The sequence below is a fragment of the Neoarius graeffei genome, chromosome 19 (genome assembly GCF_027579695.1).
Source record: "Neoarius graeffei isolate fNeoGra1 chromosome 19, fNeoGra1.pri, whole genome shotgun sequence".
Lineage (NCBI taxonomy): Eukaryota > Metazoa > Chordata > Actinopteri > Siluriformes > Ariidae > Neoarius > Neoarius graeffei.
Genome location: NC_083587.1, coordinates 25,314,082 through 25,335,439, shown reverse-complemented (window position 1 = coordinate 25,335,439; position 21,358 = coordinate 25,314,082). Strand labels below are relative to the sequence as shown.

Below are 21,358 nucleotides of genomic sequence, written 5' to 3'. Positions count from 1 at the left end.
TTTTTTGTTTCTTTTTTTTTTCCAAGTTGGATTGTGAAAATCTGTACAATTTCACAGCCTGTTCATGTCCTTGAATGGAGGCCAAGGGACATATTGAACTTGATAAACTCTGATGTGTGAAAGGACGCATTTGTACTTCTGCTTTTAAAGGCTCTGCTCGCGTGAGTTCATTGCAGGACTTCCTAACAGCACACAGAACAAATTAAACACTTTGTCAGATTCTTAAATTGCTCGCAGCAAAAGCCTCACAGCTCTCTGAAACCAGAAGCAACACAATGAGAAAGGTTCTTATATCAGTTGAGACTTACTGGGGGGAAAAAAGAAGAGAATTAATAGCAGAGAGAATTCCTTCTAAGTGTTGCATGGCATCAAAGATCCTGTGAGCTCTATGCCTCAAAAGGCATTTTAACTTGACAATGGTCAGCCCATTGGATGGAAGCAATTATGTTTCATTTGTGGCAGTGGCACTAAAATCAATAGCAGCTGTCAAGGTGATGTAATGCTCTTTGAAAAGATGAGTCTAATTTTAAAAATTGACCATAATTGCCAAATAAAGGGAAAGCTTTCACCTCTTTTGTCTCGTTGGTTTTTTTTTTTGTACCAGTTTTCCTTCAAATAATTAATGTTCCCTTGACCTGCAAAAATCAAGATTGTCCAAAAGTCGAAATAATTTCAAAGATTTTTCTTTTATGGAGGAGCACAGCTTCTGAGGTTTTACTATGTGCACAACTGAATATAACTTTATTTAAAGCTTGTTAAAAAAAAAAAGAAGCCATGAAGAGAAAATGCTCCATTGTGTAGCTTTAATATGGAATATGTTGAATTGGGTTTAAAATGTTCATAAACATATTGACATTTGTGTACGTAGAACAGAGTACTAGTGCAACTCTAAAAATTAAAATATCATGAAAAAGTTTGGGGTTTTTTGTAATTTAATTCAAAAAAGTAAACTTTCGTCTATTCTGTATTACACAAAGTGAAATATTTCAAGCCTCTTTTTTGTTTTAACTTTGATGTTAATGGCTTATAGCTCAGGAAAATCAGAAATCAAGGATCTCAAATTATTAGAGTATTTTATTTAGAGTTTGAGTAAAACAGTATAAATACCTTGTATCTCTTAGTCTAGTTCAGTACACACAACCACAATCATGGGGAAGACTGCTGATGTGATAGTTGTCCAGAAGATGATCATTGACACCCTCAAGGAGGGTAAGCCACAGAAGGTTATTGCTGAAAAGGCTGGCTGGAAAAGGTGCACAAGAAACAGGGATGAGCGCAGCCTTGAGAGGATTGTCAAAAAATGTGGATTCAAGAACCTGGGAACTTATTTCTTGAGATATACTGTGAGCTATAATCATCAAAATTAAAACAAAAAAGGCTTGAAATATTTCACTTTGCATGTAATGAATATAAAATATATGAAAGTTCACCTTTTTCAATTAAAGGTAGACTGCCTTTCAGATTTTTCAAGTGTAGGTCATAAAAATAATTTTCCCTGACACCCAGTTATTCTCGTTTAGTGGACCGAAAGCTACTGAATTCGAATCAGAGACTTACAATTTTATTTTTTTTTTAAATAGAACTATTTATGAATTTAGGGCCACATGGCCCTAAATTCTCTGCTATTTTTTCCTGCTTCACCATGACCCAATTCAAGATACTATGTCATGCATCACATGGTGGACTTTCCCCGTTCGTGCAAGGCATTGTGGCATACAACTTTGAAACAGAAGAGAAAAATGAAACGTGAAAAACCGACTACAGTAACAGAAAGCGAGAAGAAAAGACATTATGTTGCGAAGGAAAGGAAACACAGGACCAAACTAATAAATATTGGCAGTCAGCGAGCACCTCGGCGTGATCAGCTGTTCGTTTAGCGACAGAATGATGGAACTGTCAGTGCACATCAAAGGTAAACCTGTAGATGGCAGTAATGCGACACTGTGGATGCCAGCTGCCATAAAACCCAAAAGTAGTAGTAGTAGGTAAACCTGCGCGTGTGCACACAGACTTCCTCTGTCTGCTTGACTGTGCAAAGTGAATGATTTCATGCATGTTATTTGCAAGGGAATCCCCTCAAATTAAATAACTTCCCATCCACAGAATGGCCTGATATTTTGTGAGATATTACAGAAATAAACATATATCACAGTGACCAAATTTCAGAGGGAACTAAATTTCACCGATTTTATGAAATCAAAAGGCCATCTAGTTTTAAAGTAAAAAAAAAAAAGAACTTTTTCACAATATTCTAATTTTTTGAGATTCACTCGGACATCCTCACACACGCTCATCAATCTTTCTTGCATTAATATTTAATATCTCTAAAATATCTACAGTCACAAAATATCCATTCTGAGAATGAGGAAAGAGCATTAATAGGAGTTAGATCAGGTGGCAGGGTGGTGTAGTGGTTAGCACTGTTGCCTCACAGCAAGAAGGTCCTGGGTTTGAGCCAAGTGGTGGACAAGGGACTTTTTGTGTGGAGTTTGCATGTTCTCCCCATGTCTGCATAGGTTTTCCCCACAGTCCAAAGACATGCAGGTTAGGTTATCTGGGTCCTCTAAATTGCCTGTGAGTGTGCAGAAAGGAACTGGCCACCTTACTGCTACAATTCTAGCCAAGTCAACCAAACATGGTTTGCCTCAAGCCTGGATCGGGTTTTGGCAATGATAATGATGACAGATCAAGTACAAATCAAAGTCAGGCCAGATTATATATAAACACATCAGGTTTCTAACTAGACCAAAATATCAGCATAGTGGCACCAGCCATAACAGCCGGGGGTTCGAGCTCACGGGTTCTACATGCTTGGAGATGCATTCTTGTGCATTTCCTGGCACTTGCAGGCCTCCCTGAAAGTCACCCTTTTTTGATAACATTAATGAGTTGGGGGTTTTTTTTTGCCAAAAGTTGCTGAGATTGTTTTTGATTGAAGATTTATTATAATTAACTTTCAACTATATTGGTGACATTTATGGAATAAGAATAAAACAACCAGTTGATGTTCACCAAGTGTCAGCTTTATTTTCAGCTTCAGCCATTCAGGTACAACACATGACTATCTAGATCTAACTTAGGGATCAGCATGTGTTACTTGCATGGGACTTAACCGCAAACACAGTACAAGGAAGGAGGTAAACCGGACTAGCGTGATCAGTGACTATCTCCACACAGAACTACTCAGGCAGCTAGGCACTGGGCGCTTACATGGACAGGGAGCGGAGTATGTCCGAATGTAAAACATTCGGATGACAGCGCTCTGTCTCCATACATGGGGATAAGATAAAATTAAACAAGAGACCATATTTTCAAAATTCTTCGTGTGCAACCACATGACAAAAACAGTGTGACATAGCACCTGCTGCCATGTTGGATGATATACAAATCCAGCATGCAAGGACATGTACACAAGTCATACATTTTATTAACATTGATATTCTAATTATTGTTTTATTATTAACCCAACAAATCTTTACATTTCAAACAACAAAGATCTTTGACCAAAAAAAAGTACAAACAAGCTAAAAGCATGCAATAAAAACATCATTAAGCAAGTAGTACCATTATGCTAATTCTATTTTCTTTTTATAGACAAAGTAAAACCATTCAATTCAAAAGGAACAATCGATGGAGATAAATTACACAAGGCACAGCATACAGTGTGGTCAGAAGTTTACATACAGTGATGTGTCATGGTAACATTTAGGCTTTCAGTAATTTCTCTGAACTGTTCTTTTTCTGTGGCAGAATGATTGTACAGCATACATCTTTAATTGAAAAAAAAAACCTAGAATTTGGTGCACAAGTTTTAATTTTCTTTGGGTTTTCTGAAATCAACTCAGAGTCATAATTATACATATAGAGTCAAAAATATACATACAGCACACCTAATATTTGGGTAAAACATCTCTTCGCAAGATTCACCTTGACCAAACGTTTTTGTTTACCATGAACAAGCTTCTGGCAGAATTCTGGTTGGATATTTCACGACTCATGGTAGAATTGAATTTATTTTTTTTTCCTTGGCATGGACCTCAACTTATATGCACAGTCCATATACAGTATTTTCAATAGGGTTGAAGTCAGGACTTGTTTTAAGCTTAATGTTAACCTGCTTTTCTTGAAGCAAAAGTGGCTGCACCTCACAATAACTTTGATACAATCGGTGAATGTTATGGGGGGCGAGATGTGGGGAGTAGGATCCAGAAGCAGAACACAGACTGTAATCCAATACAGGGAAGAAAGGGTGTGGCAAAAGGTAAACAAAACAGGACAAAAAAACAAAATGGCAAAAATAGTCCAGGCAAAATGAGAACAAACAACTTGACAAAACCCTAAACAAAACAAAGAAACAAAAAAAAAAAAAAGACCCTTGGTGCAGAAAACCATGGACCAGAACTGACCCTTGGTGCAGAAAACCATGAACAAGAGAAAATAGCTACAGCAATAAACCATGAGAAGTAAGCGAGGCACAGAAACAGCTAGAGTAGCAAAACGAGATGTTCTAGTAAAGTCAGAGTCTGAGAATGGTGTTTATATAAGCAGTGGTGAAAACCAGGAAGTGAATGCAGGTGAGAAGGAATTCCTGTCCCAGATCAGGATCGGCGCTGGTGTGAGAGATTCATAATCTCCGGAGTGGATGTCCAGGGCGGAGCATGACAGTGAACTGATCTTGGGATCTGCAGTTGTTTAGAAATGGCTCCAAGAGACATTCCAGAGTTGTGTACATCTGCAGTCCTCTTTCTCAGATCTGCACTGGGCTCCTTGGACTTTCCCAGTGTATTGTGTGTTGGTCAATCCAATGAGTGCTGTAAACAAACCCTTTTTATGAAGGCACAGAGAAGCTACCAACTGTAGTCAATCATGGTCACTAACAGGAAGTTAAGAGACCTCGGCCTTGGCAAGATAAGAGACATTTTGGAAGTTTCAGCACCTCTGAATTAATCTAAGTGAGCGTGTGTAAATTTTTGACTGCCTCTCCAGTAGATCTGTAGTTTTTAGCTCTTTAAACCTCTTTTTCCCACCTTTTTTACTTTTCTGCTCTTCTTACGAAGACATAATGTGTTATACTTATAGCAGAGTGTTCAAGCTGAAGTTCAATTTAATCAGCAGAAAGCAGAGTTTTAATTAGCACTGAACTCTTACCAGAGGTGGGTAGAGTAGCCAAAAATTATACTCAAGTAAGAGTATTGTTACTTTAGAATAATATTATTCAAGTAAAAGTAAAAAATAGTCACCCAATTAATTACTTAAGTAAGAGTAAAAAGTACTAACTGAAAAAACTACTCAAGTACTGAGTAACTGCTGAGTAACTTCTTTGTTTATTGATCAGGACGTCATAACAGGCAGAGATTTCATATATATTTCACACATATAAACTGTGTGTGTAGTTCTGTGTATTAATAATAACAAGAAGCTCAAGGCAGTCTGCACATAAACCATAACACTGTGTGTGTGTGTGTGTGTGTGTGCGTGCGTGCGCATGCACATTCACTCCATGAAGTGACTGTTCAGCTTTAACAGCAGCTGGCTCTCAATTTTGCACTGTGAAGCTGTGACCTTTTAGCCGTGAACAGGTGAAAACAATAATAAATTAAATATTAATTAATTAAATCTTTACAAAGTAACAGAATAACAAAACAATGGATAGAGGTTACAAAGAAAAAGAAGAAAAAGGCAGTCTGCACATAAACCATAACACTGTGTGTGTGTGCGCGTGCATGTTCACTCCGTGAAGTGACTGTTCAGCTTTAACAGCAGCTGAACATCACACGTAATATCTCCTCATACGAAAAAGACTGGAGATGCGATCAACAATGTTAATCCTTTCATCTCCCAAAAAGTTGTTTACTGGATCCATCTCGCAGAGGAGTTAGCAAGTGGAAGTAACAAGCTAACTAGCTGCCAGTGCCCAGCTTGGCTGGGTGGTGGTGGGGGTTGCTAGCAAGCGGTCAAGCTAACAAGCTAATGCCCTTCCTTTTGTGAACAGGCACTTGTAGACAAATAAAACAAATCTCACAGAAAAAAACACCTAAAGTCTTCACAAATCCCTCTGATCCACAACAAATACAGTAGCTTGAAAAATGGAGATTTCACAAACGATATGTTATGCGTTTTGTTATTTAATAAGTTTTCACCAGTCTTCCATTCCCAGTTTTTGACCAGAGCCGTGTACAACTGTAACGCTATTGAGGAGCTGACATTAGGCAAGCAACCTTATTTTCATGAGCATTTTTTGGTTTCACATCAATAAAAAGTGATTGTTAGGAAGATTTTTTGTAGTTTTATTTCTTGGTTCTCTGGTGTGTGTGTGTGTGTGTGTGTGTGTGTTATCTTGCCGTCTGAGGCCGCAGTGCGTCAATACATTTCCACAAAACAATGTATTTTACAGGGCGGCATGGTGGTGTAGTGGTTAACGCTGTTGCCTCACAACAAGAAGGTCCGGGTTCGAGCCCCATGGCCGGTGAGGGCCTTTCTGTGCGGAGTTTGCATGTTCTCCGCGTGGGTTTCCTCTGGGTTCTCCGGTTCCCCCACAGTCCAAAGACATGCAGGTTAGGTTAACTGGTGACTCTAAATTGACCGTAGGTGTGAATGGTTGTCTGTGTCTATGTATCAGCCCTGTGATGACCTGGTGACTTGTCCAGGGTGTACTCCGCCTTTTGCCCGTAGTCAGCTGGGATAGGCTCCAGCTTGCCTGCGACCCTGTAGAACAGGATAAAGCGGCTAGAGATAATGAGATGAATGTATTTTACAGTTATTTATGATGTTACAACAGGGCTAACGTCTGCCTACGAAGACAGCCAAAAGCACATAGCCTACTTACCGCAATATGTTTCCTCAAATTCGGCGTTGAGTTTTTATAAGCTGAAACGTCCACTGGTTTGGGGAGACACATGTGACACCGCATAACATAACTATTATTTTTTTGTTGTTTGGAAAGTGAACATGGTTTGTATGTGTGGCCAGGGGTGTGCCTCTTCAGCTTGATGAGAAACGCTGGCTGCTGTCTCTGCCATTTTTCTTCTGCTTCCGTGCTCTTTTCCACCTGGACTGCTCTTGCCACAGGAATTTTGTGTGCAGGCGCGCGCGGCGGCTTGGCTCTGTGTGATTGGCAAAACGGAGTTAAACCATAGCTCCTCCCACTATGGCTCTGGCTGCTACATTTGATCAGTGAGATGCGGTCATGTGACAGAGCCTCTGCTGGAAGTCTCGACAAAACATAAACAAACAGACCACGCATCGCATGGATCAATAAAAATAAAGTAGTGAGTAATGAGCAGAATATAGCCCAATGTAACGGAGTAAAAGTACCGCTTCTTCTTCACAAATATACTCAAGTAAAAAGTATGCTGCATTAAAACTACTCTTACAAGTACAATTCATCCAAAAAGTTACTCAAGTAAATGTAACACAGCAAATGTCGCGCGTTACTACCCACCTCTGACTCTTACCAGATATAAAGTGGTCACCACACACGCGGGTATAATTAGCTTTTTCCTTAGTTAAGTCCTTATGATGTATGTTTTTGAGCCACAGCGGATGCACGGCGTTCTCTGGACAGTTCTTCATCTGTTTTGTCACCATTTTTAATTATTTTGGGAATTCTGAAGGACCATTTCTCTTTGTCACAAGTAGCATTATGATATCCCACACACAAAGGAGTCATCATCTTTCTTCAAAGGCAATGAAATCAGAAGAAAATCATGAAGCATTGCAGCAGCTCACACATGAACCGCTGGTTCCTGGTTGTTGTCATCCAGCATGGCAGAGTTCCGGGTTGGGACATCAAGCGTGACGTCACTTGCACACGAAGAATAGAGAAGTCTTTTTATTAGTGTAGTGCACTGAGCTCTATATAAAATCTGCAGAGCTCATAGCCTATTCCCCAATGTAGAGACAAGTGAAGCCATCTGGCTGCCATCTTACCACTCATATCGTGCGTATTTGGCTTATGTGATAAACCATCATATCCAATCAAACTTGCCCCAAGAAAAGTATCTCCTGGCTTTTTTTTCCTTTCATTAAGATCCACAGTGGAGATGGGAGTATCTGTCCATAGGACCACTTAAAGCCATACAATCCACAGAGTGGGGCTTTATGGAAGAGTGGCCAGAAAAAAAGTCATTGCTTAAGAAAACACATTTGGAGTTTGCTCAACAGCATGTAGCACACTCCCCAAACACATGGAAGAAGATTCTCTGGTCAAATGAGATTAAAATTGATCTTTTTGGCCATCAGGGGAAATGCCATGTGTGGCGCAAACCCATCACCCTGAGAACACCATTCCTCCAGTGAAGCATGGTGGTGGCAGCATCATGCTGTGGGGATTTTTTTTTTATCTGCAGCAACAGGAAAGCTGGTCAGGACTAAAGGAAAGATGGATGGCACTAAATGGGCAATTCTGGAGGAAAACCTGTTTGAGTGAGCCAGAGGTTTGAGACTGGGATGAAGGTTCATGTTCCAGCAGGACAATGATCCTAAACATACTGCTAAAGCTACACTGGAGTGGTTTAAAGGGAAACATTTAAATGTCTTGGAATGGCCTAATTAAAGCCCAGATCTGAATCCAATTGAGAATCTGTGGCATAACTTGAAGATTGCTGTACACCAATGTAACCCATCTAACTTGAAGGAGTTGGAACAGTTTTGCCTTGAGGAATGGGCAAACATCCCAGTGGCCAGAGGTGCTAAGCTAATAGAGACATACCCCAAGAGACTTGCAGTTGTAATTGCAGCAAAAGGTGTCTCTACAAAGTATTGACTTTTTTTTGGGGGGGGGGAATACCAATGCACACTCCAGATTTCTGTTTTTTTTTTCATCTTAATTATTGTTTGTGTCACAATAAAACAACAATTTTCACCTTTACAGTTGTAGGCATGGGCGGCACGGTGGTGTAGTGGTTAGCGCTGTCGCCTCACAGCAAGAAGGTCCTGGGTTCGAGCCCTGGGGCCGGCGAGGGCCTTTCTGTGTGGAGTTTGCATGTTCTCCCCGTATTTGCGTGGGTTTCCTCCGGGTGCTCCGGTTTCCCCCACAGTCCAAAGACATGCAGGTTAGGTTAACTGGTGACTCTAAATTGACCGTAGGTGTGAGTGTGAATGGTTGTCTATGTGTCAGCCCTGTGATGACCTGGAGACTTGTCCAGGGTGTACCCCGCCTTTCGCCCGTAGTCAGCTGGGATAGGCTCCAGCTTGCCTGCGACCCTGTAGAAGGATAAAGCGGCTAGAGATAATGAGATGAGTTGTAGGCATGTTGTGTGAATCAAATGGTGCTAACCCTCCAAAAATCCCTTTTAATTCCAGCTTGGAATGCGACAAAACAGGACAAACACCAAGGGGGATGAATACTTTTGCAAGACACTGTCTAAGATTTTTGCTTTTATATATATATATATATATATATATACAGTTAGGTCCATATATATTTGGACACTGACACAAATTTTGTTTTTTTACCTGTTTACTGAAACATATTCAGGTTATAGTTATATAATGGACATGGACATAAAGTCCAGACTTTCAGCTTTCATTTGAGGGTATCCACATTAAAATTGGATGAAGGGTTTAGGAGTTTCAGCTCCTTAACATGTACCACCCTGGTTAGTTTTTTCTTTTTTTATCAGACATCTAATTTTTAGGTTTGTTTACCTGACATGTTTCGATGTACGACTGTCGTCTTCCTCAGAGTGTCACCGGATGTTGTTGGTGACGCATCTTATCAGCTGATGTTTCCGAAGGCGTGACCTTCCTGTCTGGTTTGACAGGTCGGTCACGCCTTCTACTGTCTGTTCGTCCCCTGCAAGATGGCACTCCAGGTATGGGAGAGCATGTATGCTCCCTCATCCCGGTTGATGGTCCTCGGACTTCGCTTACGGATCTCTATGGCCTCCCTGATCCAGCTGATAAGATGTGTCACCAACAACATCCGGTAACACTCTGAGGAAGATGACAGTCATACGTCGAAACATGTCAGGTAAACAAACCTAAAAATTAGATGTCTGCTAAAAAAAGAAAAAACTAACCATATTCAATATAAGACATAATGAACGTAATCGAAAGATGTGCCACCCTGTTTTTAAAGGGACCAAAAGTAATTGGACAATTGACTCAAAGGCTATTTCATGGGCAGGAGTGGGCAATTCCTTCGTTATGTCATTCTCAATTAAGCAGATAAAAGGCCTGGAGTTGATTTGAGGTGTGGTGCTTGCATTTGGAAGATTTTGCTGTGAAGAAAACATGCGGTCAAAGGAGCTCTCCATGCAGGTGAAACAAGCCATCCTTAAGCTGCGAAAACAGAAAAAACCCATCCGAGAAATTGCTACAATATTAGGAGTGGCAAAATCTACAGTTTGGTACATCCTGAGAAAGAAAGAAAGAAAGAAAGAAAGAAAGAAAGAAAGAAAGAAAGAACTGGTAAACTCATCAATGCAAAAAGACCTGGACGCCCACAGAAGACAACAGTGGTGGATGATCGCAGAATAATTTCCATGATGAAGAGAAACCCCTTCACAACAGCCAACCAAGTGAACAACACTCTCCAGGAGGTAGGCCTATCAATATCCAAATCTACCATAAAGAGAAGACTGTATGAAAGTAAATACAGAGGGTTCACTGCACGGTGCAAGCCACTCATAAGCCTCAAGAATAAAATGCCTAGATTGGACTTTGCTAAAAACATCTAAAAAAGCCAGCACAGTTCTGGAAGAACATTCTTTGAACAGATGAAACCAAGATCAACCTCTACCAGAATGATGGAAAGAAAAAAGTATGGTGAAGGCGTGGTACAGCTCATGATCCAAAGCATACCACATCATCTGTAAAACACGGCGGAGGCAGTGTGATGGCTTGGGCATGCATGGCTGCCAGTGGCACTGGGTTACTAGTGTTTATTGATGGTGTGACACAGGACAGAAGCAGCCGGATGAATTCTGAGGTATTCAGAGACATACTGTGTGCTCAAATCCAGCCAAATGCAGCCAAACTGATTGGTCGGCGTTTCATAATACAAATGGACAATGACCCAAAACATAAAGCCAAAGCAACCCAGGAGTTTATAAAAGCAAAGAAGTGGAATATTCTTGAATGGCCAAGTCAGTCACCTGATCTCAACCCAATTGAGCATGCATTTCACTTGTTAAAGACTAAACTTCAGACAGAAAGGCCCACAAACAAACAGCAACTGAAAACCGCTGCAGTAAAGGCCTGGCACAGCATTAAAAAGGAGGAAACACAGCATCTGGTGATGTCCATGAGTTCAAGACTTCAGGCAGTCATTGCCAACAAAGGGTTTTCAACCAAGTATTAGAAATGAACATTTTATTTACAATTATTTAATTTGTCCAATTACTTTTGAGCCCCAGAAATGAAGGGATTGTGTTTAAAAAATGCTTTAGTTCCTCACATTTTTATGCAATCATTTTGTTCAACCCACTGAATTAAAGCTGAAAGTCTGAACTTCAACTGCATCTGAATAGTTTTGTTCAAAATTCATTGTGGTTATGTACAGAAACAAAATTAAAAAAATGTTGTCTCTGTCCAAATATTTATGGACCTAACTCTGTGTGTGTATATATATATATATATATATATATATATATATATATATATATATATATATATATATATACACACACCATTATTTGCCCTTTAGTTTGACTGCTTTCATGGCATTTAAAATGAACCTCTGTATGCTCTTTACAGATCTCTGAGACTTTGGAGCAGTTTGAGGCATGTCAAAGTGCATTTCTTTTGCACTTGGTTCAAATGCCATTGAAACTGAATAAATTTTTATCAGAAAAACACAAGATAAAGCATGAATAAATTTATCAGTGAGCTTACAGTATGTCTCAGGGAATATTAAACATGTAAGAACAAAATGAAGAAGAAGAAAATGGTCACATCTGCCAGCAGTATTACACCTCTGTGCGTACAGAGAACCCTGTCCCTGAATACGAAGATACTTCCACCACTTCTTGTTCACAGACGATATAAAGCACATGCAATCATGCCCTCACTGAAAAAAGGTCGTGGCAAGACTTTGCATTCATATTCTGAGCAAATTATATTGTTTTGACTGTTCTTGAGCTTTCTACTTAATTAAATTTTCCTTTTTGTGTATTGGATATTGTTGTATTTGACCCTGGCCTGTTTTTTTTTTTTTTTTTTTTTGGGGGGGGGGGGGGGTATTTTGTTTTGGCTTTTTTTTTTTACACCTCTTGCACATGGATTTACCCAACATCTGCAAGTCATATCTTCTACAAGAGCATTAAGTTTGCTGTAAACCTTTTTAAATGAATTAATGGCAGGTATACAGTGTGATGAGGTACATGAAGTGTTAACATTTTATTGGACTCATATTAAAATAAAACAGGTCATTTCATTGTTTCATTTCATCTTGTTCATTTTCAGGAACAATTCTCCTGCCTTTTTTAAATAATTTCTGTCAGTCTTTCATTCATTCTGCCATGTCTCAGCATGTGTGTGGATGAAGCTTACTGTGATTCTGATGAATGTATTACAGAAAACTCAGCAGGCATAACTGAAATGAAAGTGCATTGCATGACAAATAGGAAAGCAATCTTGAATATGAACAAATATCATTGAAAGTATGATTACTAAGCCAGCAGCCAGTTATTTTTTTTTACAGTTTCAAGAAATCATGAACGATTTTGTCATATTGCTTCTTTCCTTCGCCAAAATGGAGGACACTAGGATCGAACCATTTCTGATTATATTGCGACCATACTTGGAAAATGATGTGAGAAAAACATGAGGTTTAAATATTTAAAAAAAACCTACACACTGTTTGCTTTCATTAAATCTGTTGTGCTGTTTTGTGGCTTGGCTGATGCAGCTAGGGATTGTTGGTATAAAATGAAACCTTATTTGAACTAGAAGGGCATTTGGTAGAGTGCATACCTCTGACAAGCTACATATTATCAATATCAAAATCAAATCACTTGAACCTAGGATAATAGTAAAGCTGTACACCAAATTTCATCCAAATCCATTCACAACTTTTTGATTTACGTTGAGAAAAGACAAAAGAGTCCTGGATCCACATACATATCCAGATTTACATCAAAATCTAAGCAATTGTTCTTTGGCTCATGGTTCACCTTTCCTCCAAATTTCATTCAAATCTGTTTGCTACTTTTTGAGTTACGTTGGGAACAGACAAACAAAGAAAGTTGGCAAAGGTAATTATGCAAAGATATGAACTTACCATAAAATTCTGGCTGAACCTCTACTTTCTAAGGACCATTTATTAATTCAACAAAACTCATTTTCACATAAAAACCAAATCAAACAATTCAATCCTAGATGCAGATTATTTTTCAGCTTTATACAAGCTAACAATTTAATGCCCACAAAGGAACACCTTACAGATACATGGGCATGATAGCACCAAGACATGTCAGTATATATTAGTTTATATAATATGGACACGAGTATTTTGCCTACGAATTACATCCAGGAGATCAAGAACGGCAACTGTGACATACTTTAATAATAATGGCTGGCTTTTTTCATGGTATATCAGATATAGTCCATTCAGCTAGCATGATGTTGAACTCGTCTTCAACTCATTCAATATCATGCTTGCTGAATTGAATATGTCTTATATACCATGGAAAAAGCCATTATTATTATTATTATTATTATTATTATTATTATTATTATTATTATATGCTCTCTTCATATCAGCATGCTCAAAGGCCAATGCTAGCTTACTCGTGACTCGGTGCTGTTAGCGTGCAGTGCAATCACCTTCCAGCCGGTGTAGCGTTCATCAGTAGTGTTAGCGAATGCTAATAAAGCAGTCAAGCCAGTGCTATTGAGAGCAAGTAGCACAGGCTAATGACTGAGAAACTAAGATTTCTGTCTCCAGATTCTTTTTCCATGCACGCTCACCACAGTATTTTTCACCCACACTTAAGTATTCATTTCCCTGTGTAATTTACTTAGTTACTTTTAAAATCAACATCGACAACTACACACAATGGAGTGACCTGGCAGCCAAAATTCTCTCAAAATCTTCTGTATTTAATGAAGCAGCAGCTCTTCAAAAGCAACATCCTGAGCACTCTCCTGTATGGCTCAGAATCATGGAAAATGACCAAGACCATCAGCCACAAATTGGAAGTTTTCCAGAACTGCTGCCTCAGAAGAATTCTGAAAATCTTTTGGCCAAACACTATTTCCAGTGCTGAACTGCACTGAAAAACTTCAACAAAATCCATCACACAAGAAGTTCAACTGGGCCGATAGAGATGGATTGGACACGTGCTGTGCATGCCACCAGCGTCACTACAGAGAGTAGCCCTCAGATGGACTCCAGACGGCCGGGGAAACAGGGGCAGACCAAAAGAGACCTGGAGGAGGACTGTGGAAAAGGAGATGAAGGAGCAGGGATGGACCTGAGGTTACCTAGAGAAGTGTGCTTCTGACAGACCATGGTGGCGAGCTCTGGTGGCAGCCTTATGCACATCCATACACGAAGAGGATTAAGTAAGTAAGTTAACGAAGCAAACCTGGCAGCCATGCTTGTTTATAAATTGTCACAGTCGCTTACTAGTGCAGACGTTTTACATCTCCAACTTGTCTCTTTTCCAGTTTTTTGATGTCCGTTGGTATGTTTTTCTCTTGTAATTATGCATGAAGAATATCTAATGAAGTTTTGGTAGCCTTTCAGATGTTCAGCAAGTCTTTCTCTTTCCTGGCAAACACAGAAATGATTGTGTGCATGCGCAACAGAAAACTTTCTCATTGGATATTCACATCAGCTCCAACATGTGACATCATGTTGTCTTGACAACCATGCAATATCGTAAACCATATTGGGTAAAGTGACATAATACACGCAAGATAAGCGATATGTTAACAATATTGCATGCTATCAAACCAAATGAATGAAACCCGCTAGAAGGGAATAAAACACGTTTTTATTCCATGGAAAAAGTGTCATGTATGTATAATAATTCCCGATATTTCACTCCGATGATGTCACTCCCAGCGTTTTCCCACTGACGAGACACGCATTGTCAAAATAGCGAACCAGTTCAAAATTAAAATTATTTTGATTAACTTGCATTGTTTTTTTTGTGGACATGTCCTGATAATATAAGAATATTATATGGTGGGGTGAAGATTTGAAGTTTATCATCTCATGTTGAAAATATTTTCACCACTCAATGATAAACTTTATATTTTCGTGCAACTGTGTAATATCCTCTATATATGATCGCACATAGAGCATGTAATATAGCCTTAACACTCACGTACCAGTACCTCAAAAGTTACTACTGTTCAGTCTACATATTTATGCCTCATGATCTCTGAGTGGCTGAGTTTTTGCTCCTTTTTCTCTTTCACACTTTCAAAATTTTCCTCTCTATTATATAGTTCTTATCTCCTTGTTGTTGTTGTTTGTCACTTCTTTTAATAATCTTTCTTCTCTGGATGGTACTGACTGTATACTTTCACTTCCCTGTCAATCCAAGTGTCAATGGTTAATCGCAGTCAGCTCAAAATAAGGGAAATACAAAAGTCTTCATTCCTGTTTTGCAGGAAATTGTGTTTGATTTATTGATGGGCTTTCTTTTCTCCCCAACATTTTCTTGTTATTATGTGGTTTTCATTCTCTCTCTCTTTCTCTCTCTTCTTTTTATTTCTTTCTCTTTTTTTGTTCCCTTTGAATGGCTTTAATATACCAAAATGTCACCTCATTGCCAGCGATGTCCGATTGTCTTACACAGTGATGGGCTCGCAGTGGGTGGTATAGCCATCTACTGAGAAAATGAGAGCAATACAACAAGCAAAAGCATGAAAGAGCGCGTGTTGCATCATCCCAACAATCACTGGGTGAAGGGTTTATTGAATGATGCGTTTCACTTTTGACCAATCTGGACTCACTAATAATGCAGTCTTAGTTCACTTTAGGAACCAGTAGGTGCAAACGTGGCTATCATTGTTTAAAGGAATATTGTTTATATGTCTGTGAAGATTCTCAATCATCCAGGTCATAGTAAACTGTGGGTGGTAGAAAAGGGCAACTGGACTTGCTTGAATCAGAATTCTGATGACAAGCTCATCTAAAGTGTCGTTGAGGCATCATGTTGGTTTGGGTCACTGGAGGCTGGGTGTAAACGGCGAGTCATTAGGGTGATCAAAGGATTGCCCGTTAGGGTGATCAATGGAAAGCTGACTCTCTCTGTCCTCCTGTAAGTCACCAAAAACAGCTGGGTCTTGGCGTACACCCAGCCGTCTGGGAAGAGTGCCCAAGACCGCATTGTAGATGGTTGATAAATGATGTTTTAGACCCCCACTTCTGTTCAGTGATGGCCATTCCAGGTTGACAAAAATGGCTTCTTTAACTCTTCACTCATACCAACGATCTTCTCTGGCTAAAATGCGTACATTACAATCCTGAAACGAGTGGCCTTTGTTGTTAAGATGAATGTAGACAGCCGAGTCCTGGCCTGAGGAGCTGGCTCTCCTGTGTTGAGCAAAGCGCCTGTGAAGCGGTTGTTTTGTTTCCCCAATATATGAGTCCATGCAATCTTCACTGCACTGAATTGCATGCACTACGTTGCCCTGTTTGTGTCTGGGTATTCTGTCCTTAGGGTGGACCAGTTTCTGCTTCAGGGTGTTACTGGGTCTGAAATGTACCAGAATGTTGTGTTTGTAGAAGATCCTCCTGAGTTTCTCAGATAGACCAGAAATGTAGGGAATGACAATGTTCTTGCATTTGTTCCTGTTATCATCCTTGTCCGTTATGTTCCTTTTTATGCTCTTTAGGAAAGCCCAGTTGGGATAACCGCAATTCTGAAATGCTTTCTTGATATGATTCTGCTCCTTCTCTTTTCCCTCTATCGTTGTAGGAATGTTCTTAGCCCTGTGTTGCAAGGTCCTAATGACCCCCAATTTATGTTCCAGTGGGTGGTGAGAGTCGAAAAGTAGGTACTGGTCTGTGTGGGGGGGTTTCCGATAGACCTCGATACTAAGGCTTCTGTCTTGTCTAATGTGTACATCACAATCCAAGAAGGCTAGATTATTCCCACTGGCATCCTCCTGAGTGAAGTTGATGTTGCTTTCCACTGCATTGATGTGTTTCGAGAAAGCTTCCACCTAATGGATTTTGATTTTAACCCAGGTATCATCCACGTATCTAAACCAATGACTGGGAGCAACTCCTGCAAAAGTGGTCAAAGCTATATGTTCCACTTCCTCCATGTATAAATTGGCCACAATAGGGGACACTGGTGAGCCCATGGCACATCCATGTTTCTGTCTGTAGAAACTTTCATTAAACTGGAAATAAGTGGTAGTCAGGCAGAGGTCAAGCAGGGTGCAAATCTGATCCGTGGTGAGGTTCGTTCTATCCAGTAAGGAGCTATCCTGAAGGAGTCGTTTTCTTACAGATTCAACTGCTTCTGTGGTGGGAATGCAGGTGAACAGAGAAGTGACATCATAGGAAACCATGGTTTCATCTGAACCTAGTTTGAGGTCTGCAACTTTAGTAGCAAAATCTTGGGAATTTTTGACATGATATGGTGTATTCCCAACCAGAGGAGCCAAGATGGTGGCTAGGTGTTTGGCAATGTTATATGTGACTGAGTTTATACTGCTGATGATAGGTCTGAGTGGAGCTCCTTCTTTGTGAATCTTGGGGAGTCCGTATATGAGCGGCACGGCTTCCCCAGGGTACAATCTGTAGTAAAGAGATCGGTTGATGGCTTGGTCCTTTTCTAGTTGTTGCAGACAGCCAGAGGTGGAAAAACTGGATTGACAAAGTAAAAGTCCTGCTTAGGTTTTCCTTCTGCCAGTGCTCTCAACACAGGTGATTTCACCAATTAGCTCATCAACCTGGCTTAGGGGATGTGGTAATTAGGATCAGCTGGTTCATTGAATTGGCTGGAGCAAAAATGTGGCAGGGTTTTTACTTTCTGCACCCGGGTTTTTCCACCTCTGCAGACAGCTAACAACTTTCCTTTTGTAACCACTTGTGGGGTCCCTCCTCAATGTTTCATAAGTGGTTGTATCACTGAGGAGACTGGTCATCCTGCAGCCGGTTTCACTAAGTTAGACTATGACTTTAACTTAGACAGTGGGTATAGTCGGGCTTAGCATAGACGTCTAACATAATACTGTTGCACAAAGCAGTTAAGACTCCGACTATCTTAAGTCGTACTATGCTGCAAAGGATTGTGGGTATTTTAAGACTCTTTTCAAAACAAAAAAAATGGCGGACAGTGGTCGTTCGGTGCCGTTTAGCCACTCGGAAAATCTGGCTATATTAGAGGAATTTAATTCCTACAAAGACGTTTTATTAGGCAAATTCAGCGAAGAATGTAGCAATAAGAAAAAACATGAAGTGTGGGGAAAAAATAACATCGTCTGTGAATAGCGTTAATCCATCTGCTAGAAGAGATGTTGCTGCCGTGCAGAAACGGTTTAAAAATATGGTCCAAGAAGCAAAAAAAGAAATTTTCAAACGTAAAAACACCCCCACTGGAGGAGGGGGTTTGAAGAAACTAAAAGTAACCACTGAAATGGTCATCAACATTTATGGCGATGAGTCGCCCTTATTCTGGGGAGTGAAAGGAGGAAAGGAGAGCGGAGTAACCGGCTTCACCAGACCCAGCAGCAACTCCCTTAGCAATGTTGCTAGCAACGTTGAAGCTGAGGCTCCTTCACCCTCGGAGTTGTCATCACCCAGTACCTGCGCGGATGTGACACTACACAAAGAGCCTACCGATCAGGAGGAAATTACAGGTAGAGTCTTGTTTAAGTTATAAACATTGTCAAGTGGGGTTTTATTGTCATTTCAGCATAAACAGTAGGGGAGATTATGTTCCCACAGCACTGAGCTAAGCTACAGTTACCTTGCGATGGCGAAATAGCTATTCCACTCGGTTGATACCAAGGTCTGTTACTAAACGATGGAACATAGGTTTGACCCATAGACTATACAGTCATTGGTTTGACCAACATAGATTTAAATTCTGCTACAGTAGGTAGTACACGTAAAGAAAGATGTTTGGAACAAGCTGACCTAAATACTATGTTGTGGTGTGACTACAGTTTCTAATAATGAAAACCTTGGTCTGATTTTTTTTTTTTAAGTTTCCTTGATCCCTGAACCGGTTGTGGAGGACTCCCAGACATCTGCCACCACCACCACCCACGATGGCCGCGCAGATGGAGGAGTGATGTAGTTGTGTGTGTGTGTGTGTGTGTGTGTGTGTGTGTGTGTGTGTGTGTGTGTGTGTGTGTGTGTATATGAGAGAGAGAGAGAGAGAGAGAGAGAGAGAGAGAGAGAGAACTGATGAGTGGTGATGTAATTATACGCATAAATGAATTGACATATTTATATTATGTATATATATTTATATTATTTATAAGTAATAAAATGAATAAGCTGGCATTACACTGTTTGTTCTTTATTGAATACTTTATAGTTAGATTATAATAGCCTAAATTTGTGTATTACATACTTGCAATGTACTTCACTGCCTTAAAATTTCAAGCTTTCTTGTAGTTATTGACATTGATGGCACTTATGGCTTGACTTTTTTTAATTAAATTTTATTCATTTAAGAAAGTATGTCTAGTAATAATAGTAACAATAGTAATAATAATAATAGTAATTACAAGAACACAATAACAAGAACAACACTATAATAATAATAACACACACACACACTGATTCACACACTATTTCGCTAACACACAATGCAAGTGGTCTTTAGTTTCTGTTGGAGATTGGTCAGTCTTGTGCACTGAAGATTCTCTCCACATACATTTGGCGCACAAATCGACCAGCTCCTTGCTGGTCCTCTTCATCCTCTCTGTCCTCTACGCTGTGATGGACATAGCCCTTAGACCCATATTAGACTGGGGGGAGTGTGTCTTACTTTTTAAGCCTAAAATTAGACTTAAAAAATTAGTCTTAACTTTTGTGAAACTGTCTTACTTGCATTAGACTGGTCTATAAAGAAAGACCAATCTTAACCCATAGACCAGTCTAAACTACTTTAGTGAAACCGGCTGCTGGAGTGGTAGTCCGCTGTGTTTAGCACCACTGTGCATCTCCTTTTGTCAGCAGGAAGGATGGTGATGTTCCAGTGTCTTTGAAGCACTGTAATCCCAACTGTTATCCCAACTGGGCTTTCCTAAAGAGCATAAAAAGGAACATAATGGACAAGGATGATAACAGGAACAAACGCAAGAACATTGTCATTCCCTACATTTCTGGTCTATCTGAGAAACTCAGGAGGATCTTCTAAAAACACAACATTCCGGTACATTTCAGACCCAGTAACACCCTGAAGCAGAAACTGGTCCACCCTAAGGACAGAATACCCAGACACAAACAGGACAATGTAGTGTATGCAATTCAGTGTAGTGAGGAATGCACGGATTCATATATTGGGGAAACAAAACAACCACTTCACAGGCACTTGGCTCAACACAGGACAGCCAGCTCCTCAGGCCAGGACTCGGCTGTCTACATTCATCTTAACAACAAAGGACACTCATTTCAGGCTTGTAATGTACGCATTTTAGCCAGAGAAGATCGTTGGTATGAGCGGGGAGTTAAAGAAGCCATTTTTGTCAACCTGGAACGGCCATCACTGAACAGAGGTGGGGGTCTAACATCATTTATCAACCATCTACAATGCGGTCTTGGGCACTCTTCCCAGATGGCTGGGTGTACGCCAAGACCCAGCTGTTTTCGGTGACTCACAGGAGGACAGAGAGAGTCAGCTTTCCATTGATCACCCTAATGGGCAATCCTTTGATCACCCTAATGACTCGCCGTTCACACCCAGCCTCCAGTGACCCAAACCAACATGATGTCTCAACGACACCTTAAGGCCTCTGCATGCTCTTGCGACAAGGCTTTCGCAGATAGCTTTTCGCAGACAGTTGTAATTTATTGTTGAGCGGGGGAATAGGCGTGCACGATGTTATTCACTGGCACAACGCAAGGGGGCGCGAAGTCGCTAGGAGTAGTTGGTTGGTGTGGTTAGTGGAGTGTTTATCCTCCGGTTACTTATAATGACTAGAACTTTTTTTTTTATAATAACTAGAACTGGAGTCGTATAGATGTACGTACTTCCTCACTTCCTCAATCAACCACTCTTCATGCTGCTCCATCTTCACTCGTGTTTTTAAAAAATGCCGGTCGTGAAAACAAAACAAACCGGGAAAGTAGGGAAGCGGAAGTGCGTGTACAGCGGGTAGAGTGGACCAATCAGAGCCCTCTTGTCTGCGGCGCTGTCTGCGAGGCTTCTGTGGTGGTCACAATTTTTGGGAGGTGCGCGCAGAGTGTCTGCGAAGGTGGGGGGGC

At 40.3% G+C, this 21,358-nt stretch overlaps 1 pseudogene; it reads right to left on the bottom strand.

Moving 5' to 3' along the window:
• The window catches only part of LOC132867588 (uncharacterized), a 125,587-nt pseudogene extending 104,727 nt beyond the window's left edge, over positions 1 to 20,860 (bottom strand).
• Between the last annotated feature and the right edge of the window lie 498 nt (positions 20,861 to 21,358).